Here is a 25,536-nt window from a genome sequence, read left to right as displayed (position 1 = left end):
GCGTTGAGGGGATCTGGTTTGGTTTCTGCAGGATTAGGTCTCTGCTTTTTGCAGATGATGTGGTCCTGATGGCTTCATCTGGCCAGGATCTTCAGCTCTCACTGGATCGGTTCGCGGCCAAGTGTGAAGCGACCGGGATGAGAATCAGCACACCCAAGTCCGAGTCCATGGTTCTCGCCCGGAATGGGGTGGAGTGCCATCTCCGGGTTGGGGAGGAGATCTTGACCCAAGTGGAGGAGTTCAAGAAACACGGAGTCTTGTTCAGGAGTGAGGGAAGAGTGGCGGATCGGTGCGGCGTCTTCAGTAATGCGGACGCTGTATCGATCCATTGTGGTGAAGAAGGAGCTGAGCCGGAAGGCAAAGTTCTCAATTTACCGGTCGATCTACGTTCCCATCCTCACCTGTGGTAATGAGCAAAAGGACAAAATCCCGGGTACAAGCGGCTCTCACATAGAGATAGGGTGACAAGCTCTGCCATCCGGGGGGAGCTCAAAGTAAAGCCACTGCTCCTCCACATGGAGAGGAGCCAGATGAGGTAGTTCGGGCTTCTGGTCAGGATGCCACCTGAACGTCTCCCTAGGGAGGTTTTTCAAGCACGTCTGACCAGTAGGAGGCCACAGAAAAGACCCAGGACACGTTGGGAAGACTATGTCTCCCGGTTGGCCTGGGAACGCCTCGGGATCCCCCAGGAAGAGCTGGGCGAAGTGGCTGGGGAGAGGGAAATCTGGGATTCCCTGCTTAGGTTGTTGCCCCCGCGACCCGACCTTGGATATGAGGAAGAAGAAGGATGGACGGATGGGCTGTGAAAGAAATATGCCATTTACTATTTATAATTTAAACCTACATACAGGTACATTATACTGTACAGTAGTACTGAGAGTATCTGTATACAGAAACCATCATTTTAACACTTGGATAAGAATAATTTGCAGTAAATTCCGTCCATGGACATTAATTTGAGTATTCAACAAGATGTATACATACATACATACACACACACACACACACACATATATATACATATATATATATATATATATATATATATATATATATATATATATATATATATATATATATATATATATATATATATATATATATATATATATACATATATACACACACACATATATATGTATATTGTGGAACGGTTTAAGAACAATATTTCTCAACGAGCTATTGCAAAGAATTAAGGGATTTTACTATCTACGGTCCGTAATATCATCAAAAGTTTCAGAGAATCTACAGAAATCGCGGAAGACCAAAACACCAACATTGAATACCTGTGACCTTCGATCCCTCAGGCGGTACTGCATCAAAAAGTGCCACCAGTGTGTAAAGAATATCACCACATGGGCTCAGGAACACTTCAGAAAACCACTGTCAGTAACTATAGTTTTGTCGCGCTACATCTGTAAGTGCAAGTTAAAACTCTACTATGCAAAGCGAAAGCCATTTATCAACAACACCCAGAAATGCTGCCGGCTTGATGCAAAGTGTAAAAGTTTTCTCTGATCTAACGAGTCAACAATTCAAATTGTTTTTGGAAACTGTGGGTGTTGTGTCCTCCGGAACAAAGAGGAAAAGAACCATCCGGACGCAAAGTTCAGAAGACAGCATCTGTGATGGTATGGGGTGTATTAGTGCCCATGGCATGGGTAACTTACTTACCTGTGAATGCACCATTAATGCTGAAAGGTACATACAGGTTTTGGAGAAACATATGTTGCCATCCAAGCAACCTCTTTTTCATGGACGCCCCTGCTTATTTCAGCAAAACAATGCCAAGCCACATTTTGCACTGAAAATGGAATGAGTATTATCTACATAATGTGCCATATTTTTGTCATACTTCCTAAAATAAAGTTCCAAAACAATACTTCAATCATCTGCTGATTTGTTTATATATTTTTTTCCAAAACCATTGTGGTTGTGTACACTGTAAAGGCAAACCCCCCACCCCCCAAAATTGTGACTGTATAAACACTTTTAGACTATCCAGGTTTACAAAAAAAACCTTCATAGAGTGGGAAAACTGTGATAATATTTACAGTACCATTTAAATCAGGGGTGTCAAATGTACGGCCCGTGGGCCTGAACAGGTTTAATCCGGCCCACGGCCCACACAATGAGTATAAGTGAACTGCAATTCTTTTTATTAAAGGAACTGCTGTTCTAAATGTGTCCACTGGATGTTGCAATAGCAATTCAAGTGTAACCCACATCACACATGACACTGTTTAAAGATGACATGTCTGAATTGGCTGCCGCTACTCAAATCAGCGTCAATTGTGGCTGGCAACAGACTAATGCTGTAGCAACGCACAATACCTTTTTTGTGATTGTAAATTATCCACTTAACAGATAAAAATAACAAAACAGTACAATGCCAAGTCGTCATGACCAGAGTTTTTGTAGTTAAGAGTTTCGTGCAGCGCTCGCAGTTTGTTGACGGCACGATGTGCACCCTGAACTCCATTGTAAATATGTGTGTTTCTAGATTTGTTGTTGGTTCCATTTTATTTTATGATTAAAGCTACCATGTTCACATTGGTTAAGTTTTTAGTTATCCATCCATCCATGTCCTACCACTTGTCCCTTTTTGGAGTTGCGAGGGGTGCTGGAGCCTATCTCAGCTGCATTCAGGCGGAAGGCTACGTACACCCTGGACAAGTCGCCACCTCATCGCAGGGCCAACACAGATTTATGTTACCTTTAATTCGGCTATCATGGTAACATTTTGATCATTGTTTTAATTATATTATAATTGTAATATTTGAATGATGGTAAATTAATGTGGCAGTTGCGGATGTCACCAATGTGGTGTTTGCTTTTCCAAACACGTCTTTAATGAACTGACAACATGACAATACTGAACAGGCAGTGCTTAAAGTTGAATGACTTTGTAAAATCACTGAGAAATAGTCAAAGTTTATGGTGTTTTGGAAACAAAAATGTTTTTACTTAGAGTTTTCCACTAACTTGAAGGGTTTTGCCAAGAGGATTATTTGTCATGTGTACACTTTCAGAATATGTTTGTTCTGTTTTTGGCCAAAGAAAACAATTTTGTCTTTATTTTTAAGTTATCATGCCAGGATTTTACCTGTCTGGCCCGCGTGTAAATAGATTTTCCTCCATGCGGCCCCCTGGGATAAAATGAGTTTGACACCCTTGATTTAAATGGTTGGGCATACAGTACTATTATAACCCATGAACAATTTGTGGGGTTTTCCTTCTATTGTGTCCATCCATGGATGGATGGATGTTTCCTCACTGTTCTAGACAGACATGGTATTCGGTTTCCTGCTTAAGCTACACCCAGCTAGTGCCAGTGCACCCAACCACTACTGGGACCAGCATTGCCTTAACGTTCCACATTTTCTGTAGCTCTTTTTAAATGTGAACGTGTATGTGTCTTAGTCAAAGTGCTACTCGCATCAATAATGTATTCAGATAATGCGGCCGCCTGGCTTTGCCAAGAACCTGCAGGCATGTCAGTACGCAGACTAGAACGGGGAATGAGACGGGAATGGGGGCAACAACACGTGAGATCCCAAAGAATATAGAAACGGTATGAAAATAGAGATATAAAATAAACGTAGTTTGGATGTCGGGGTTAATGCAAAGCTTTGTCAGGTAAGGTCAACAATTGATTCACAAGAAACAGTAATGGATTGTGTTTCCTGACAACAATTTTCCAAAGACTTACAGAGTCAAAGTGGTAACATTCTTTATTGACTTGAAGATACTGCGGTCACAGACACTCAACATACAGTAGGATTTTAGCTTCGCCCTTTACTGATTACTTACTTTTAATTCATCACATGCTCTCAATGTATTGATTAAGAATCTAAAGACATTAAAGGGGAACATTATCACAATTTCAAAAGAGTTAAAAACAATAAAAATCAGTTCCCAGTGACTTGTTGTATTTTTTTTAAGTTTTTTTCAAAATTTTACCAGTCTCGGAATATTCCTAAATAAAGCTTTTTTAAAGTGCCTTATTTTTGCTCTCTGCGAAGACACTGGCCATTTCCCTGTGACGTCACACAGTGCTGCCAATGAAAACAAACAATGGGAATACCACAGCAAGATATAGTGACATTAGCTTCAATTCAAACTCGGATTTCAGCGACTTAAGCGATTCAACAGATTACGCATGTATTGAAACGGATGGTTGGAGTATGAAAGTATTGAAGAAGAAACTGAAGCTATTGAGCGAAAAGCTATTGACGCTATTTATAGCCATAGCATGGCCGAATAGCTGTGTTAGCATCGCCGGTCAAATGTGCGGACCAAACGATCAGGACTTTCGCATCTTTTGACACTGGAACAACTTAAATCCGTCTATTGGTAAGTGTTTTTTTCGCATTAAATGTGGATGGAAGGAAAGGTAATATAGTTGCAAATGCATCTACAGGTTATCCATACATCTCTGTACCATGTCTGCTTTAGCACCGCCGGTAAATAGCATGTTAGCATTGATTAGCGTAGCATGTTAGCATCGATTAGCTGGCAGTCAACATCAACAAAACTCACCTTTGTGATTTCGTTGACTATCGTTGCGAATGCATTCGCAGGTTATCCATACATCTCTGTGCCATGTCTGCCTTAGCATCGCCGGTCAAATGTGGAGCCACTTTGGCACATTCAATGGGGGTCTGGCGGCAGACAGTTTCGCATCTTCGGGCCAGTGATGCAACTTGAATCCCTCCCTGTTAGTGTTGTTACACCCTCCGACAACACACCGTCGAGGCATGATGTCTCCAAGGTTCCAAAAAATAGTCAAAAAAACGGAAAATAACAGAGCTGAGACCCGGTGTTTGTAATGTGTTGAAAATGAAAACGGCGCGTGTGTTACCTCGGCGATGTCACATTCTGACGTCATCGCCTCCAGCGCGATAAACAGAAAGGCGTTTAATTCGCCAAAATTCACCCATTTAGAGTTCGGAAATCAGTTAAAGAAATCGATAGTCTTTTTTCTGCACCATCAAGGTATATATTGACGCTTACATAGGTCTGGTGATAATGTTCCCCTTGAGGAAGAAAAATATCTACATTCATGGCACTGATGGTTTGTGGTGGTCGGTTGTCCTATTTGCCGATTTACCTGCGAACTGATATTCAACCTGTTCGGAGGTGGTGCGCCAGGGTGGTACACAAGACCACAAGAAATCAAGAATATCCACACAGTTATTTGGTCAAAAATGCATACCTTTGGCTATAATTGATACTATTGTCCTATAGAAATGGAATTTCCTGTAATCGTAACACTGTTGCTGTTTTTATTACCTGTACAAATAGTTGAAAACAAAATTTAAAAATATTCTACTACACTGCATATTTTCTATACTAGAGTGAAATGAACGTCGACGAAGCACCAATCCAGCCACGCTCCACCCTTCCTCAACGGCACAGCGGTGGAGATGGTAGGCATCCCCAAGTTCCTGGGGGTGCAGATAACTGACAATACCCTACACACCGGAGCGCTTGTAAAAAGAGCTCAGCAGCGCATGCCCTTTTTGCGTCGGATGAAAAAAACACAGCCCCCTCACCCCGTTCTCAGCACATTCGACAAAGCCACTATAGAGAGCCTACTGACCAACTGCATCTCTGTCTGGACTGGAGCCTGCAGTGCCTCAGACTGGAAGTCTCTGCAGAGAGTGGAGAGGACGGCGGACAATATCATCAGGACTCCTCTTCCTCCTATCCAGGAGATCGCAAAAAAGCTGCTGCCTGACCAGGGCTCAGAAAATCTGCAGACACTCCTCCCACCCCCACCAAGGACTGTTTTCACTGCTGGACTCTCGAAAGAGGTTCCGCAGCCTCCATAGCAGAAATTCCAGGTTCTGTAACAGCGTCTTCCCTCAAGCCGTAAGACTCTTGAACGCATCATAATTACCCCCTAAATTCCCCCCAAAAATGTATTAACTCACTGGAATATATGGATGCATATGCAAAAGTGCAATATATTTATCTGTACAGTAATATATTCATTTATAGCTGCACTTTATTATGTTTTTATCCTGGACTACTGGTACAAAAAGAACTGTACCTTCCAACATCTTCATGCATGGCAATGCCCCATCTCATGCTGCTAAGAAAACAACTGAGTCACTGGCTGCTATGGACATAAGAGGAGAGAAACTGATGGTGTGGCCATCATCCTGTCCTGACCTCAACCCCATTGAGAACCTCTGGGGCATCATCAAGAAAAAGATCTATGAGGGTTGGAGACAGTTCACAATCAAACAGCAGCTTTGGGACGCTATTCTAACATCCTCCAAATAAATTAAAGCTGAAACTGTCCAACAACTTACACATTCAATGGATGCAAGGGTGATATCAAGCAAGGGGTCCTATATTAATATGTAACTCTTATCAAAAATATGAAAAATGTATATGGTCTTATAGGACCCAGGATCTAGGCTTAAACTGTATTTTTTCTTCATTGGAACTCAGTAAATACGCAAATTATATTGAAAGTAGCCATGTGACTGAGAACGGCAAGCGTTGCTTAATTAGTATACTTGCCAACCCTCACGATTTTCCCGGGACACTCCCGAATTTCAGTGCCCCTCCCGAAAATCTCACGAACAATCTCCCAAATTTCTCCCAATTTCTACACGGACAACAATATTGGGGACGAGCCTTAAAGGCACTGCCTTTAGCGTCCTCTTTAACCTATCATCACGTCCGCTTTTCCTCCGTTTAAAGAGCGTGCCAGGCTCAGTCACACATTAGATGTGACTGTAACACACACATAAGTGAATGCAAGGCATACTTGGACAACAGCCAAACAGGTCACACTGAGGGTGGCCGTATAAACAACTTTAACACTGTTACAAATATGCGCCACACTGTGAACCCACACCAAACAAGAATGATAAACACATTTGGGGAGAACATCCGTACTGTAACACAACATAAACACAACAGAACAAGTACCCAGAACCCCTTTCAGCACTAACTCTTTCGGGACGCTACAATATACAACCCCAAACAACGTCCCCCAACCCCGCCCACCTCAACCCCCCTCCCCCCACACACCTCCTGAATTCGGAGGTCTCAAAGTTGGCAAGTATGCCAATGAGGCTTCAGTAGGTGGTGCTTCTTTCTCCAACTAAAGAAAACGGCACACAGGCTAAAGAAAGAATAAAAATATTTGGATGGGCATCAGGAATAAAGTAAAGAAGAAGATGGATGTACATAGCGAAACATAAGCACAATTGAAAAAATAAACGCTGCAACTGTGTCCCTCCCTCCAGTGTGATTTTCATCCTGGTCGTGGAACTGTGGATCAACTTTATACTCTCGGCAGGATCCTTGAAGATGCATGGGAGTTTGCATAACCAGACATCATGTTTTTTGTTGACTTTGAAAAGGCATTTGACCGTGTTCCTCAGGAAGTCCTGTCGACAGTGCTCAGAGAGTATGGGGTATCGGAATGCCTGATTATGGCGGTCTTATCCCCGTATGATCAGTGTCAGAGCTTGGGCCGTATTGTTAGCAGTAAGTTGGACCAGTTTCTAGTGATGGTTGGACTCTGCCAGGGCAGACCTTTGTCAGTGACTGTGTTTACAACTTTTATGTACAGAATAGCTCGGTGCAGTGTAGGCGTTGAGGGGATCAGGTTTGGTGGCTGCAGGAGGATGTGGTCCCACTGGCTTCACCTGGCCAGGATTTTTATCTCTCACTGGATCGGTTCACAGCTGAGTGTGAAGCGACTGAGATAAAAATCAGCACTTCGAAGTCTGAGTCCATAGTTCTCGCCCGGAAAATGTTGGAGTTCCATTCCAAGGTCTGGGAGGAGATCCCGTCCCAAGTGGAGGAGTTCAAGTACCTCTGGGTCTTGTTCAAGAGTGAGGGAAGAGTGGATCATGTGATCGACAGGCGTCTGCAGTAATGCGGACCCTGCATCGGTCTGTCTTGTTGAAAAAGGAGCTAAGCTGGAAGGCAGAGCTCTCAATTTACCTGTCACTCTACCTCAACATCCTCAACTATGGTCAAGGGCTTTGAGTTATGACTGAAAGGACAAGATTACGGGTACAAGCGGCCAAAACTAGTTTCCTACGTCAGGTGGCGGGGCTTTCCCTTAGAGATAGGGTGAGAAGCTCAGTTATTGGAGAGTAGCTCAGAGTAAAGCCACTGCTCCTCCACATCGAGAGGAGCCTGATGAGGTGGTTCAGACATCTGGTCAAAATATCCCTAAACGCCTCCCTGCGAAGGTGTTTAGGGTGCATTTGACCGGTAGGAGACCACAAGAAAGACCAAGGACACTGTAGAGAGACCATGTCTCCCAGCTGGCCCCCCAGGAAAAGCTGGTCGAAGCAGCTGGGGAGAGGTAAGTCTGGGCTTCTTTACTTATGCTGCTGCCCCCACCACCTGACCTCGGATAAGTGGAAGAAGATAAATTTATGTATCGATCAAAATGTGTATAAATATTATGCATACTCGTCCCAGTGAGATTATAGTTTTGTGAAAATAATTTTTCATTTAACTATCCTAGAACTAAAACTAGGGATACGCAACACTCTCCTCTAATCCCCTCCAAAGAATGAGGTGTCCACATATGATAGCTAGACTACTGCAATGCATTTCTTGCCGGGATCCCCAGCAAGAACATCCAGAAGCTGCAGTACATGCAGAATAGTGCTGCTAGGATCCTGACGAGAGTGCGAGTAATACGACCATATCACACCAATTCTCAAATCCCTTCACTGGCTTCCTGTTCCACTCAGGATTGAATACAAAGTCTCCCTACTAGCCCACCAGTGCCTCCATGGAAATGCCCCCCTCTATCTCAAAGAACTACTCACCCCCAAATCCTACACACGACACCCCCGCTCCGGACAGGCTAAACTCCGAGAACAAAGCTACGAACAATGGGAAACCGGGCTCCACAGATCAGTCTGTGGAACGCTCTCCCTGACCACCTTATGGTATCACAGACTGTGGATGTTTTAAAAAAAGGCTTAAATACTCTTCCTTAAAAAAATAAAAAGCCTTTTTTTAGATATATGTCTCACGACGCGGAGTTGAACCCGCATTTCCTCGGCGGCAGGCGCCTTCTCTGACAGCGCGCTAAAACATGCCTCTGCTGACAGCGTACACAGACTCGCCTCCACTCATGCTGAACACAGCACGCCCAAGCAGCAACGAGCCTGCACAAGATCAATAATCAACACACCTGGACTTGACGAGAGGGAGCGGCGTAAAATACCAGTGAAGCCAGGAGACCTTCGCCAGAACGTAGCCAATCTCAGCTGAGTAAGTATCATGTCTGGCACCTCTTCCACGTTCCTTGCTCGCCTTCTTTGTGTTTTCCTCGTTCCCGTCTTGATGTCCTTTGTGTCTTCCACAGTGTCTTCAGTGATCGTGTCCTTGCCCCACGACCTCCTCCCGGATTGTTGCTTGCCTTCCCCGATCCTTGACCACTGCTTGGACCCTGACATCGTTGCCTCGCTCCAGCTCCTTGACTGCTCGCCTTCCCGCTGACCGCCCCTTCGCCTCACCCCTTTTGGATTTCAACGAACGATACATCCAACACGCACCGACAACAACCCCTGGTAAATTCACATTGGTTAATTCCACACATAGTCTGCATTCACTCACAAGTGGTAGCATACACATCCCACACATTCATTAAAGGTTTAAATAAACCTTCAAAACGCAGTTCTGCCTTGCTGTCGCCTCCTTCCCTTTGCCTAGTGCAGGGGTAGGGAACCTATGGCTCTAGAGCCAGATGTGGCTCTTTTGATGACTACATCTGGCTTTCAGATAAATCTTAGCTGACATTGCTTAACAGGATAAGTAATTCATTATTACGCTGGTAATCACAGGGTTAAAAATAACATTCAAAGTATAAAACATTCTCATGCATTTTAATCCTACCTTCCGTTTTCTATCGTACCTGTCCAAGATGTCGCATTAATAGTAAGAAGTATTATATGTATTAATGGTTAAATTTAGAATAACAATGTTATTAAAAGAATAAGAGACTTATTATAATCTAAAAATGTTGGTCTTGTCAAGACCTGGACTATGGTATGGTTTGTTTTCCCGTGGTGCAAAGAGATTGGAACGGACATGGTGTGAAGGTAATGACATCTTTAATCTTAACTCAGAAATATTACAAAAACAAAGGGTATAAACAAAAGGCGCTCTCAGTGGAGGTTAAAAACTTGGCTATGAAAACTAAAACTCGCACAATGGGAGAATTATGAACATAAAATAAAACTTATAAACTATGGCATGAAAAACTTACTTGGACCGAGAAAGAGCTTGGATCATCGGCATGGATAACATAGGTGTGTAAGAGGTGATAGAGGGTGAGTAGAAGGTGATGTCGCCAGGCTGACTGCCTGGCAACTGCAGGCTTAAATGGTGACGTGGTGATTGACAACAGGTACATGAGTTCAAGTGAATCAGGTGCGTGAGTCGTGAAAACAGGTGAACTGATTGGTATTTATGGAAACAAAAACAAACCATGGTGCACAAAAACAGGAACTAATGGAGTCAAAAACAAAACAGAACATAACTAAACAGAACATGATCACAAAGACATGACAGGTCTTATTTAAAAATGCGCGCATTTAGTTGTAGTCAGTGTTTAAAAAACATTATACAGCTGTCACGGAAATACCTTTTGAAATATTTGGCTTTCATGGCTCTCTCAACCAAAAAGGTTCCCGACCCCTGGCCTAATGCATGACAATATGCGTACTAGTTCTAGCTATATTAGGCTTTTCTAGTTTTTATTTGTATTTATTTTTATAATCTTTTCATTTTGTTAATACACTAGCACTTTGATGTTGTTTGCTCAATGTAAAGTGCTTTTTACAAGTAAAATCAATTATTATTATTATTATTATTATGATAGCAACATCCTCAAGAAAGACAGGAAAAAAAAAAAAATCATATACTTTGCTTTGGTTTTGATTTGTGAAAGACAATACCTAAGATAGATACAGCCAGAGAGAAACCCAGCAAACTCCACACAGAAAGGAAGAAGCAAGAAGTACCATTTTGTGCAACAGACATTGACTCAAACAAACCGAGACCAACCACGCCTCCATCTCATTTTGCATTTTCCAGGGATATTTTTATCCATCAGTAAAAACTAACATGAACAACTGTTTCTCTTTATGACTATTTGTGCAAAGTCTGCATATTTGAGTGTCTGCATTTGTATAATGTAGGTTTGTACGGTATACCGGTACTAGTATAGAATCGCGGTACTCATGAATCAAAAACGGTACTATACTCTGTTTAAAAAGTACCAGTTCGCCATACATATTTTTTTACAGGCATGGTGCCGTCATCGTCACGTCATGACATTGCTGGTTTTATGAGCAGTGGAGCATGTTCGGCAGCACACAATCACAGAGTACTTACAAGTACACACAGTGTGCACACCGAAAAGGGAGAATGGACACATTTTGGCTTAAAAACTAACAATAAAGGTGAAGTTATAACACTGCAACAACCTCAGGAAGAGGTGCTTTATAACATGGCTAGCTAGGTAGCGGCTAATGTCCATCCGCAACAGGCAGTGTTTTAGCTATTTCTAAATCACTAATCCTGGCCTCCATGGCGACAAATAAAGTATGTTTCTTACAAGTATCATCCCTGCAGGACAAGGAATAGCTAAACATGCTTCACTACACACCGTAGGAGGATACAGTAGCTCACCGGCGTCACAATGTAAACAAATGCCATGGGTGGATCCACAGCTGACATCCACTGTAATGATACCAAGTACAACAGTGTATCTAGTCCATGGGTGTCAAACTCTGGCCCGCGGGTCAAACTTGGCCTGCCGTTTAATTTAATTTGGCCCTTGAGGCAATTTCAAATTAACATTAGAGCTGGCCCGCCGGTAACGCCTCATACTTGCCAACCCTCCCGATTTTCCCAGGAGACTCCCGAAGTTTAGTGCCCTTCCCGAAAATCTCCTTGGGCAACCATTTTCCCGATTTTCACCCGGACAACAATATTGGGAGCGAGCCTTAAAGGCACTGCCTTTAGCGTCTTCTACAACAGTGGTCCCCAACCAGGCCACTGTTGTATTATTCTGTGGCCCTGGCCCAATTGGTACCAGGCCGCAGAATAATTTTTTATTCCTTTCGTATTTAAAAAAAAATAATGATAAAAATAAAAATAAATATTTTTATTAAATCAACATAAAAAACACAATATACACTTACAATTAGTGCACCAACGACAAAAACCTCCCTTTTTCATGACAAAAACGTCCCTTTTTCATGAAAAAGAAAAAGAATAATATAAAATTAAAAAATAATAATAAAAAGGACCCCCCCCCCCCAAATTATTAAGCGTTGACCGGTCCCCGGGTACAAAAAAGTTGGGGACCACTGCTCTACAATATGTCGTCATGTCCTCTTTTCTTCCATATGTTTAAACATATGGAATATATGCGGCTTTCACACACACATACTTGGTCAACAGCCATACAGGTCACACTGAGGGTGGACGTATAAAAAACTCTAACATTGTTACAAATATGTGCCACACTGTAAACCCACACCAAACAAGAATGACAAAACACATTTCGTGAGAACACCTGCACCGTAACACAACATAAACACAACAGAACAAATACCCAGAATCCCTTGCAGCACTTACTCTTCCGGAACTCTACAATATGCAAAAACCCCGACCACCTCATTTTTATTTTATTTTTGAATTTATTAGCCTGTGGAAAATGTTATTTACCTCAGAAGGCTGCAAATAGAAAAGAGGCATTAATTTTTTTAATTACATTTTATTTAATATACCACTGATGTTTTTTCGTTAGTTTTTTGAAAGTTGATTTTGCACTATTACGTTATATAAGCTCTGCCTGTTCCATGGGAGGAAGCCCAAATACTCGGAGGGAACCCATGCAAACTCCACACAGAAAGATCCCGAGCCCGGGATTGAACCCAGGATTACTCAGGACCTTCATATTGTGAGGCAGATGCACTAACCCCTGTACCACCGTGCTGCCCTATTTAAGACTTGCTTGTTCAATATTCATTTCAAAAATTGTTTGGGTCCCTATTAAAAGGTTCATTTGTTCAACCTTTGTTCGGTTTTAAATGTTGGCCCACTCTGTATTTGAGTTTGACAACCCTGATCTAGTCAATACTACTATGATTACATCAAAAAAAAATTATCGTCTCAAAATATATATATATATATTTTTTTTTTGTTAAATTCATATATTCATAAACTCAGAAAATACGTCTTTGGACACGTGTGAACTTAAATTATGACCAATGTATGATCCTGTAACTACTTGGTATCAAATCGATACCTACATGTGTGGTATCAACCAAAACGAATGTAAAGTATCCAAACAGAAGATTAAGTGATTGTTACATTTTACCAAAAGTGTAGGTAGAACATGTTGAAATGGAAAGTAACCAAATATTAACAGTAAATTAATAATCAATGTCTACAATAATATTATTCTATAACAAAATGATAAATTTTACAATATGTTACTGCATATGTCAACAGTCTAACTAGGAGCCTTTGTTTGTTTACTTAATACTAAAAGACAAGTTGTCTCGTATGTTAACTATTTTATTTAAGGAAAATATTGTTCTTTGATTGCAATAATAAACTGTGGAGGGTGGCGTGGCCTGCAGGCCTGCGGCAAAGCAGGGTGTGCCAGGACCGGCTTCTAAATCAGCGACAGGTGCGTAGATGACCCACCTGGGCCTGGTTATCTAATCACCTTTCGCTCTGTTAAAAGACAGCAGCCGGGAGGATAGAGGTGTTGGAGCTGGTGTGAGAGCAAGAGAGTGACAAAGACGGACAGAAAAAGACAATTGCTGAAAATAAATCTGCTGAGAGAAGAAAATAAAACTGTATTGTAACCCTGATCCGGGTTCTCATGGCGTTGATTGGTGGTCCGAAGAACCGCCTGGAGGGCAACCTCCACATAAACATGTGTTTAAAGGCCTACTGAAACCCACTACTACCCACCACACAGTCTGATAGTTTATACATCAATGATGAAATATTAACGTTGCAACACATGCCAATACGGCTTTTTTAGTTGACTAAATTACAATTTTAAATTTCCCGGGAGTTTCGTCTTGGAAACGTCGTGCAATGATGACGTGTACGCAGGACGTCACAGGTTTTTAGGAAGTATGAGCGCTACGCACACACACAGGTAAAAGTCGTCTGCTTTAACAGCATAATTACAAAGTATTTTGGACATCTGTGTTGCTGAATCTTTTACAATTTGTTCAATTAATATTGGAGAAGTCAAAGTAGCAAGATGGAGTTGGGAAGCTTTAGCCTTTAGCCACACAAACACACGGTGATTCCTTGTTTAAAATTCCCAGGAGCTGAAACTTCACTATGGATCAGAGCGCGGTGAAGCCAACATGGATCCTACCAAATGTCAACCAGCAGGTTTCGGTGAGAAAATTGTGGTTAAAATGTTGCCATTTACCAGATATCAGCTGAGCTTTTGTCGTTCGTAAAGCTGTCGTCGACACCCATGAGACATTGGCGTCAAGACACCCGTGGACAAACCCCTCTGACTATCAGGTACTGTTAAACTCACTACAACACTAGCAACACAATAGAAAGATAAGGGATTTCCCAGAATTATCCGAGTAAATGTGTTTAAAAACATCGGAATACGTCCCAATGCTATCGCATTTTTTTTTTTTACTCTTTTTTTTTTTTTTTCTAGTCCGTCGCTATCAATATCCTCAAACACGAATCTTTCATCCTCGCTCAAATTAATGGGGAAATTGTCGTTTTCTCGGTCCGAATAGCACTTTTTGTTGGAGGCTCCCACTAAAGGGGAACAATTTTAAAAGGGTTAAAAACAATAAAAATCAGTTCCCAGTGGCTTGTTGTATTTTTTGAAGTTTTTTTCAAAATTTTACCGGTCTCGGAATATCCCTAAATAAAGCTTTAAAGTGCCTTATTTTCGGCTCTCTGCGAAGACACTGGCCATTTCCCTGTGACGTCACACAGTGCTGCCAATGAAAAACAATGGGAATACCACAGCAAGATATAGCGACATTAGCTCGGATTCACACTCGGATTTCAGCGACTTAAGCGATTCAACAGATTACGCATGTATTGAAACAGATGGTTGGAGTATGAAAATATTGAAGAAGAAACTGAAGCTATTGAGCGAATAGCTATTGACGCCGTTCATAGCCATAGCATGGCCGAATAGCTGCGTTAGCATCGCCGGTAAAATGTGCGGACGAAACGATCAGGACTTTCGCATCTTTTGACACTGGAGCAACTTAAATCCGTCGATTGGTAAGTGTTTTTTTTGCATTAAATGTGGGTGGAAGGAAATGTAATATAGTTGCAAATGCATCTACAGGTTATCCATACATCTCTGTACCATGTCTGCTTTAGCACCGCCGGTAAATAGCATGTTAGCATCGATTAGCGTAGCATGTTAGCATCGATTAGCTGGCAGTCAAAATCAACAAAACTCACCTTTTTGATTTCGTTGACTATCGTTGCAAATGCATTTGCAGGTTATCCATACATCTCTGTGCCATGTCTGTCTTAAGAATGTCGGTAAAATGTGCAGACACTCTGGCACATACAATGGGGGTCTGGCGGCAGACACTTTCGCATCTTCGGGCCAGTGGTGCAACTTGAATCCCTCCCTGTTACTGTTTTTACACCCTCCGACAACACACCGTCGAGGCATGATGTCTCCAAGGTTCCAAAAAAATTGTCAAAAAAACGGAAAATAACAGAGCTGAGACCCGGTGTTTGTAATGTGTTGAAAATGAAAATGGTGGGTGTGTTACCTCGGCGACGTGACATTCTGACGTCATCGCCTCCAGCGCGATAAACAGAAAGGCGTTTAATTCGCCAAAATTCACCCATTTAGAGTTCGGAAATCGGTTAAAAAAATAGATGGTCTTTTTTCTGCACCATCAAGGTATATATTGACGCTTACATAGGTCTGGTGATAATGTTCCGCTTTAAAATCAATGTGAATATGTAAGGAGCCCCCACACTTGCGACGTCATCGTCCGCGACCTCCGTTTTTTTTCAGGAAGTACCAAAAGTGGCGAACTTTATCGTCGATTTTCTCTACTAAATCCTTTCAGCAAAAATATGGCAAAATCGCGAAATGATCAAGTATGACACATAGAATGGACCTGCTATCCCCGTTTAAATAACAAAATCTCATTTCAGTAGGCCTTTAATGTACCATAAGATGTTCTGTTTGAAAAAAAGCCAACAATGCAATTTGTTTGTGGTCCCCTTTATTTAGAAAAGTATCGAAATAGATTTTCTACTGGTACCGGTACCAAAATATTGTATCGAGACAACCCTAGTATGATGACAATTTCACACGCTGGGTTTGGCAGACAGCCTGGTTTTAAACTTGACAAATGCGATGGCATTAAACATGTATCTGTGGCTGAAAATAGCATAATAAATTGGTAGAGGAGTTAGTCGGCCTTGTATTTCATTCCACATGGCCGTGTGTAAATAAAGCCACACACACCTCACAGCACATATCCTGTGAACTTGCAGACTGAATACAGGTCATCAGGTCCATGGGGACATGATGCAGCAAAATATTCAGACTGCATGACTTGTGATTACTGTCCCTCTCAGTCATTTACACAGACCATTGAATCTATTGATTTGGCCTTGACTAATTCATGTGTGTAGTCATCAATTGTTCATCAAGTTGTCGAATTATTTGCCTGCAGTAAGCCATCCAGTCGGTTTGGATTACCCTCCTGGTAATGCTTTTCTTTTTTAGCACAATGTGTCATAAACCTTTTAAAAGTATTTTTACATTTAAAACATGTTCTTTGTGGTATACATAACATGCAATGATGGTTCTTTTGTCTTTTGCATTGATCATGTTTTACAGACTATCCTCAAGCCACTTTCTGACTGTCTCTGCAGGATGCACTGATTTGTGGGTTGTTTTATTTACAGTATGTACCAACTCCGCTTCGACTGTGTCCTCTACGTGTTGTAGTCTTAAGCACTTTCATATCAGGTCTACTTTTTTTTATATACAAACCCCGTTTCCATATGAGTTGGTAAATTGTGTTGCATGTAAATATAAACGGAATACAATGATTTGCAAATCCTTTTCAACCTATATTCAATTAAATGCACTACAAAGACAAGATATTTGATGTTCAAACTCATAAACTTTATTTTTTTTTTGCAAATAATAAGTAATTTAGAATTTCATAGCTGCAACACGTGCCAAAGTAGTTGGGAAAGGGCATGTTCACCACTGTATTACATCACCTTTTCTTTTACAACACTTAATAAACGTTTGGGAACTGAGGATACTAATTGTTGAAGCTTTGAAATTGGAATTCTTTCCCATTCTTGTTTTATGTAGAGCTTCAGTCGTTCAACAGTAAGAGGTCTCCGCTGTCGTATTTTAGGCTTCATAAGACAGGTCTGGACAGCAGGTGGGCCAGGAAAGTACCCGCACTCTTTTACTACGAAGCCACGCTATTGTAACACGTGGCTTGGCATTGTCTTGTTGAAATAAGCAGGTGCGTCCATGATAACGTTGCTTGGATGACAACATATGTTGCTCCAAAACCTGTATGGACCTTTCAGCATTGTGTAAGTTACCTATGCCTTGGGCACTAATACACCCCCATACCATCACAGATGCTGGCTTTTGAACTTTGCGCCTATAACACTCCGGATGGTTATTTTCCTCTTTGTTCCGGAGGACACCACGTCGACAGTTTTCTAATATAATTTGAAATGTGGACTCGTCAGACCACAGAACACTTTTCCACTTTGCATCAGTCCATCTTAGATGAGCTTTTACGTAGCCAGGCTGTTGTAACATGTGCTGAATGTGGCTTGGCATTGTCTTACTGAAATAAGCAGGGGCGTCCATGAAAAAGACGGCGCTTAGATGGCAGCATATATTGTTCCAAAACCTGTATGTACCTTTCAGCATTAATGGTGCCTTCAGAAATGTGTAAGTTACCCATGCCTTGGGGACTAATGCACCTCCATAATATCACGGATGCTGGCTTTTGAACTTTGCGTCGATAACAGTCTGGATGATTGGCTTTGGTCTGGATGACACGATGTCGAATATTTCCAAAAACAATTTGAAATGTGGACTCGTCAGACCACAGAACACTTTTCCACTTTGCATCAGTTCATCTTAGATGATCTCGGGCCAGAGAAGACGGCGGTGTTTCTGGATGTTGTTGATAAATGGCTTCCGCTTTGCATAGTAGAGCTTTAACTTGCACTTACAGATGTAGCGACAAACTGTATTTAGTGACAGTGGTTTTCTGAAGTGTTCCTGAGCCCATGTGGTGATATCCTTGAGAGATTGATGTCGTTTTTTTATACAGTGTCGTCTGAGGGATCGACGGTCACGGTCATTCAATGTTGGTTTCCGGCCATGACGCTTACGTGGAGGGATTTCTCCAGATTATCTGAAACTTTTGATGATATTATGGACCGTAGATGTTGAAATCCCTAAATGTCTTGCAATTGCACTTTGAGAAAGGCTGTTCTTAAACTGTTTGACTATTTGCTCACGCAGTTGTGGACAAAGGGGTGTACCTCGCCCCATCCTTTCTTGTGAAAGACTGAGCATTTCATGGAAGCTGTTTTTATACCCAATCATGGCACCCACCTCTTCCCAATTAGCCTGCACACCTGTGGGATGTTCCAAATAAGTGTTTGATGAGCATTCCTCAACTTTATCAGTGTTTATTGCCACCTTTCCCAATTTCTTTGTCACGTGTTGCTGGCATCAAATTCTAAAGTTAGTGATTATTCGCAAAAAAAAAAATGTTTATCAGTTTGAACATCAGATATGTTGTCTTTGTAGCATATTCAACTGAATATGGGTTGAAAATGATTTACAAATCATTGTATACCGTTTATATTCATATCTAACACAATTTCCCAACTCATATGGAAACAGGGTTTGTATATTATATATATATAATTTATTGGCTATAATTTGTCACCCCAATTGCATGAAATAGCGGACTCGTACAAAGCTCTACCATATATAGATATCCATGACAAATCTAAGGCAAAAAGATGTTGCAGGAATTTCAAATTCCGAACAGCTCATTTGGTGCATGTTTGGTAGAAGGCAAGCCAGTTTTCTAAATATCTCCCCTGTGACTCTACGGTTTGATTTCAAATGTATTTATTTACTCATGAGGATCTCGAATAGACACCAACAGAAGCCAACAGGTGTGAACATTTGGTTTTGCAAAATAAGAGCCCTTTAAAAAGGGATCATAATGTCATATTATTTTACAAACCCCCAAACCAGTGAAGTTGGCACGTTGTATAAATGGTAAATAAAAACAAATTACAATGATTTGCAAATCCATTTTAATCTATATTCAATTGAATAGACTGCAAAGACATGATATGTAACGTTCGAACTGGAAAACGTTATCATTTTTTGCAAATATTAGCTCATTTGAATTTTATGCCTGGAACATGCTTTGAAAAAGCTGGCACAAGTGGAAAAAAAGACTGAGAAAGTTGAGGAATGCTCACCAAACACTTATTTGAAACATCCCACGGGTGAACAGGCTGATTGAAAACAGGTGGGTGCCATGGTTGGTTATAAAAGCAGCTTCCATTAAATGCTCAGTTATTCACAAACAAGGATGGGGCGAGGGTCACCACTTTGTCGCCACTTTGTCAACAAATGTGTGAACAAATTGGCGCACGGTTCAAGAACAACATTTCTCAACGAGCTATTGCAAAGAATTTAAGGATTTCACCATCTACGGTCCGTAATGTAATCAAAAAATCTGGAAAAATCCATTCACGTGACATTAAATGCCGTGACCTTGGATCCCTCAGGCGGTACTGCATCAATAACAGACATCAGTGTGTAAAGGATATCACCGCATGGGCTCAATAACACTTCAGAAAACCAATGTCAGTAATTACAGTTAGCCGTTACATCTGTAAGTGCAAGTTAAAACTGTACTATGCAAAGCCAAAGCCATTTATCAACCAGACCCATAAACTCTGCCGGCTTTGCTGGACCCGAGCTCATCTAAGATGGACTAATGCAAAGTGTGACAGTGTTCTGTGGTCTGACGAGTCCACATTTCAAATTGTTTTTCGAAACTGTTGACGTCGTGTCCTCCGAACAAAAAGGAAAAGAACCATCCAGATTGTTTTAGGCGCAAAGTTGAAAAGCCAGCATCTGTGATTGTATGGGGGTGTATTAGTGCCCAAGGCATGGGTAACTTACACATCTGTGAAGGCACCATTAATGCTGAAAGGTACATACAGGTTTTGGAGCACCATCCAAGCAACATCTTTTTCATGGACGCTCCTTCTTATTTCAGCGAGACAATGTGTTACGACAGTGTGGCTTCATAGTACTGTAAAAGAGTGCGGGTACTAGACTGGCCTGCCTGTATTCTAGACCTGTCTTCCATAGAAAATGTGTGGCGCCATATGAAGCCTAAAATACCACAACAGAGACCCTGGACTGTTGAACAACTTAAGCTTTACATCAAACAAGAATGGTAAAGAATTCCACCTGAAAAGCTTCAAAAAATAAATAAATGGGTTGTACTTGTATAGCGCTTTTCTACCTTCAAGGTACTCAAAGCGCTTTGACACTACTTCCACATTTACCCATCCACACACACATTCACACACTGATGGAGGGAGCTGCCATGCAAGGTGCTAACCAGCACCCATCAGGATCAAGGGTGAAGTGTCTTGCTCAGGACACAACGGACGTGACGAGGTTGGTACTAGGTGGGGATTGAACCACGGACCTTCGGGTTGCGCGCCCGGCCATTCTCCCAATGCGCCACGCCGTCTCCTTAGGTCCCAAACGTTTACTGAATGTTGTTAAAAGGAAAGGCAATGTAACACAGTGGTAAAAATGCCCCTTTGCGAACTTTTTTGTAATATGTTGCTGCCTTTAAATTCTAAGTTAACGATTATTTGCAAAAAAATAAAATAATAAAGTTTCTCAGGGATTTGCAAATCATTGTATTCTGTTTTTATTTACGAATGACAACTTCCCTGGTTTTGGGTTTTGTACATTTAAAGCACTTCCTTATGGTCTACACAACATGTGATGGTGGTTCTTTCGTCAAACTTCTGCATAAATTATTTGTTGCAGACCATATTCGAGCCACGGTCTCACCATCTCATAAGGACGCGCCGTTTTGTGGACAGTCTTATCTATGTGCCTCCACTTCGACTATGTGTTCTCCCCGTTAGCCATGTTGTAGTTTTCAAAGCTTCCGTATTGAGTCTACTGACAGATATAAGTTTGAGCTTGGGGGATATATCGATATAGTCGATATATCGCGGGTTTGTCTCTGTGCGATATAGAAAATGACTATACCGTGATATTCGAGTATACGTTCTCATGCAGTTGCTTTAAGCTGCAGGCATTACACTACAGGCTCTTCTTGCTCTTCGTTGTCTCTGCTTCTCACAGACATAAAACAAACACACCTTCTTACATACGTCACATACGTATACACCCTTGCGGAGTAGAGATGTAACAGCATGGGTAACGTTAGCTGTGATGCGAGTGGTAATACGAGCGAGAGAAGGTGTGATTCTGGTAAAAAAATGAAAGAAGACTTAATTCCCAATAACAACAGCAGGGGTCCATCGTCTGGCGGTGGTTTGGCTTCAAGTGGGAATATGTCGAACAGACAACCGTATTTTGTCAAGTGTGGGTAAAACCGTTGCTACAAAATGTAGCATTACTGCTAATATATAGCATCATTTGAAAAGTCACCCACTAGAGAATGAAGAGTTCTTGAAACTCTGCATGTCAACATCTCCATTCGGTGCCACACCAACAAAACGCCAAGGCAACCATTTCCAGATCAACACCGTATGAAAAAAATTGTCAACAACAAAAAGAGATAACGTCCGCAGGAACCTACCACATAGTGAAGGACATACACTATTTGATTTCCTATTATGCAGCTCATTTTTTTTTGGCACTTATTGAAATATCTTGTGTGACAAACATGCACAAAAGTACAATTTATTTGTTTTTAACTATTGTAGCGGCGTTCTGTACCGCCCGAATGCAGCTGAGATAGGCTCCAGCGACCCCAAAAAGGGACAAGCGGTAGAAAATGGATGTATATATATATATATATATATATATATATATATATATATAAAGTGAGTTTTTTACAAGTATCATCCCTGTAGGACGAGGACTAGCTAAACATGCTTCACTACACACTGTACCTCACCGGCGTCACAATGTAAGCAAACGCTATTGGTGGATCTACACCTGACATCCAATGTAATGATACCAAGTACAAGAGTGTATCTCCTCAACATTACATCAATATTTTCAAGCATCACAAAATCTTTTTTTAATTTTTTTATTCATATTATGTTTATAAACTCAGTAAATATGTCCCTGGAAACATGAGGACTTAATATGACCAAAGTATGATCCCGTAACTACTTGCTATCGGATCGATACCTACGTTTGTGGTATCATCCAAAACTAATGTAAAGTATCAAAACAACAGAAGAAGAAGTGATTATTACATTTTAACAGTAGTGTAGATAGAACATGTTAAAACGGAAAATTACCAGATTAACAGTAAATGAACAAATGGATTAATAATACATTTTTACAGCTTGTCCTTTATAATGTCGACAAAATTATAGAATGATAAAAATTAGGAGCTTTTGTTTGTTTACTTACTACAAAAAGACAAGTTGACTAGTATTTTCACTATTTTATTTAGGGACAAACTTGCAATAAGAAATATATGTTTAATGTACCCTCAGATTTTGTGTTAAAATAAAACGTATAATGCCATATTTAGATATGTATCGATATACATTTTGGTACCGGTACTGGTACCAAAATATTAGTATCGGGACAACTCTCTTTTAATAAGCATTTCTCACATATTCCTTTTTTTTTGACGATTAATTTAAAGAGGTTATTGCTAAGTTTTTATTGCGATTGTATAATTTTGTTTACATACATTAAGTGTTTTTAATGGTTGTGACAGTAAAAGGAAATCAGAGGAAGGTTTCATTTGAAATAAAATCCATCCATCCATTTCCTACCGCTTATTCCCTTTTAGGGTTGCAGGGGCCGCTGGCGTCTATCTCAGCTACAATCGGGCGGAAGGCGGGGTACACGTTGGACAAGTTGCCACCTCATCGCAGGGCCAACACAGATAGACAGACAACATTCACACTCACATTCACAAAACATATTATTATATTTTTTCCCCCCGGTCCATATTTTCCATGTGTCATAAAACATATCAATGATGATCAATATCGATCAATAGAAATGAACGTATTATTGCCAAGGCAGTTTTCATCGTGACGAAAGTAGGACACCTGCTTTATCAAAAGTACAGATGTCTGTTCAAGAAATATGTTGATTTTTATTTTGTTATCTGAAGCAAGATGTCTATTTAAGGCTTAAAAAAATATTCATTGTATTATGTAAATTTTATTCTGCCTTCCACCTGAGTGCAACTAGACAGTCTCCAGTTGTTGTTGGTCATTTCACAAACCCCGTTTCCATATGAGTTGGGAAATTGTGTTAAATGTAAATAAAAGATGTGTAAGTTACCCATGCCTTGGGCACTAATACACCCCCATACCATCACAGATGCTGGTTTTTCAACTTTGCGCTTATAACAATCCGGATGGTTATTTTCCTCTTTGTTCCGGAGGACACCACGTCCACAGTTTTCAAATATAATTTGAAATGTGGACTCGTCAGACCACAGAACACTTTTCCACTTTGCATCAGTCCATCTTAGATGAGCTTGGGCCCAGAGAAGCCGGCGGCGTTCCTTTGTGTTGTTGATAAATGGCATTCGCTTTGCATAGCAGAGATTTAACTTGCACTTACAGATGTAGCGACCAACTGTAGTTACTGACAGTGGTTTTATGAAGTGTTCCTGAAGTGGTGATATCCTTTCCACACTAATGTCGGTTTTTGATGCAGTACCACCTGAGGGATCAAAGTTCTGAATATCATAGCCTACTTGCAGTGATTTCTCCAGATTTTCTGAACCTTTTAATAATTTTACGGACCGTAGATGGTAATAATAATAATAATAATAATGGGTTGTACTTGTATAGCGCTTTTCTACCTTCAAGGTACTCAAAGCGCTTTGACACTACTTCCACATTTACCCATTCACACACACATTCACACACTGATGGCGGGAGCTGCCATGCAAGGCGCCAACCAGCACCCATCAGGTAAAATCCCTTAATTCCTTGCTATAGCTCGTTGAGAAATGTTGTTCTAAAACAGTGTGACAATGTGCTTCCAAATTTGTTACCCTCACCCCATCCTTGTTTGTGAATTACTTAACATTTCATGGAAGCTGCTTTTATACCCAATCATGGCCCCCATCTGTTCCCAATTAGCCTGCACACCTGTGGGATGTTCCCAAAAAGTGTTTGATGAGCATTCCTCAACTTAATCAGTATATATTGCCACCTTTCCCAACTTCTTTGTCACGTTTTGCTGGAATCAAATTCTAAAGTTAATGATTATTTGCAAAAAAACAAAGGTTTATCAGTTTGAACATCAAATATGTTGTCTTTGTAGCATATTCAACTGAATATGGGTTGAAAATCATTGGCAAATCATTGTATTCCGTTTATATTTGGATGCAACACAATTTCCCAACTCATATGGAAACGGGGTTTTACATCTTAGTATCATATTTCTTCTGAGTGGGACATGGGATTTGTACATTAATGGTCTATGTGACCTGGAAGTAAACTAAATCAGGACATTGAAAGGAGCATACGCCATTTATTTGACATATATTGTGGTTTCTTAATCACTTTAGGTAGCTTTGTATAAGACTTAAAGACCTTACCGAGTCGTGGGTACGTACGTGTCTCTAATCCCATCCAGAGAGTGAGGGTATTTCAACGAACCGGACGTGGATTTACTGCTGGTAAGAAGAAGAAAAAGGGAGTCAGTATTCCTTATTGAGGGGGAAAAAAGACGACTGTTAGCGATGAGAAAATCCCACAGCTGCTGAGCGCGCATAAGAAGCGCGCGCACTGTGCACTGTTAGAACAACCCCGTCAATTAACTATTTTTTATTTTTAATTACAAATCGTCACAAATGATATGGAGATAAAAAGATTGATATTAACCTAAATGAATTTAATATTCACGCTGAAATTACCGTAATATATTCTGAAGGTTTGTTTTTTAACCGGAAATGACGATGCTCTTTATTTTGAAAGGCAGCTGCGTCGAAGGTGAGTTAAAATATCCATTTAGTAGCGCTTGTTCATTACTATACTTTAAAAAGACAATAAATACATTTCCAAAGAACAACTAGTCACTGATATAACGTCTGAGTTTTTTTTTTTTTTTATATATTATATATATTTTTTTTTTTTCAAAAATAACACCAGCTAACATCCATCCATCCATTTTCTACCGCTTATTCCCTTTCGGGGTCGCGGGGGGCGCTGGCGCCTATCTCAGCT

General features: G+C 40.8%; 1 protein-coding gene across 1 annotated transcript in view; it reads right to left on the bottom strand.

The window, feature by feature from the left end:
- LOC133538821 (FERM and PDZ domain-containing protein 1) overlaps nucleotides 1-25,057 on the bottom strand; it is a 161,517-nt gene extending 136,460 nt beyond the window's left edge. Inside the window, exon 1 of the mRNA XM_061880636.1 lies at nucleotides 24,909-25,057. The gene's annotated coding sequence lies outside the window, so the exon portion shown is untranslated. The remainder of the gene's footprint in view (nucleotides 1-24,908) is intronic.
- Between the last annotated feature and the right edge of the window lie 479 nt (nucleotides 25,058-25,536).

Source organism: Nerophis ophidion, linkage group LG20, assembly GCF_033978795.1.
Source record: "Nerophis ophidion isolate RoL-2023_Sa linkage group LG20, RoL_Noph_v1.0, whole genome shotgun sequence".
NCBI lineage: Eukaryota > Metazoa > Chordata > Actinopteri > Syngnathiformes > Syngnathidae > Nerophis > Nerophis ophidion.
The sequence above is the reverse complement of the archived record's forward strand: the minus strand, read 5'-3'. Positions and strand labels throughout refer to the sequence as shown.